Source organism: Micropterus dolomieu, unplaced genomic scaffold, assembly GCF_021292245.1.
Source record: "Micropterus dolomieu isolate WLL.071019.BEF.003 ecotype Adirondacks unplaced genomic scaffold, ASM2129224v1 contig_8286, whole genome shotgun sequence".
In the NCBI taxonomy this organism is placed as follows: domain Eukaryota; kingdom Metazoa; phylum Chordata; class Actinopteri; order Centrarchiformes; family Centrarchidae; genus Micropterus; species Micropterus dolomieu.
In genome coordinates this window covers 1-727 of record NW_025737272.1, presented here as the reverse complement: position 1 = coordinate 727, position 727 = coordinate 1, and the positions used below count along the sequence as shown (strand labels likewise).

The window sequence follows — 727 nt, the reverse complement described above, 5'->3', positions numbered from 1 at the left end:
CATATTAGGCTTGATGAAATCGGAATCCAACTATCCCGATTGTTCAAAGAAATCACTGCGTTTGTTTTCTAGTCCATCGCCTTCACCACTCGGGGCCACAACTAACCCCCGCACGACACCGCCTGCTTTTCCAGGAGAAATGGACCTTTGCTGATAAGGCAGATGAGCGCGGATCAAGTCAAGAAAGAACAAAGAATGTGGACATCACTAACCTTCCTTTAGCACCAAACAATATAGAGTCTTTGCACCTTGTCATTTGAAAGTATTTTTACCGTGTATCCAAGTGCCGAGGGCTTTGCTGTTTAGAGCGGACGTCTTTTAAAAATGGTCACATTCCGTGTGCATTACTGAAATGTGTTTCAAAGACAATTTCATTAGCTATGGTGAACGGCATCTACTGTATCTGCCTTTTCACCATTTTAGACCGCTTTGAGATCTCCTGCTGCACTGTTCAAAGGGTTCAACTAATTTTAGGACTTTAACAAACTCAGCAGTTCCCACCCTCTGGAAACGATCCCCTATCATACCAGAGCCAAAGAAATCCCACTCCTGAGAACTCAATCCGAGAAGGCAGAGAACCCTTTAGAGAGAATGCATTGGCCGGGAATCGAACCCGGGTCAACTGCTTGGGAAGCAGCTATGCTCGCCACTATACCACCAATGCCTTGAGGGAACGGGCAGCATTGTCAGCACAGGTGATGGCCAATTCACAGAACTTGCCATAAAG

General features: G+C 45.9%; 1 non-coding gene across 1 annotated transcript; it reads right to left on the bottom strand.

Annotated features, from left to right (window-relative positions):
• Nucleotides 1–592: 592 nt before the first annotated feature.
• trnag-ccc lies at nucleotides 593–664 on the bottom strand. The gene has a single exon. It is a non-coding gene; the product is annotated as a tRNA-Gly (tRNA).
• Between the last annotated feature and the right edge of the window lie 63 nt (nucleotides 665–727).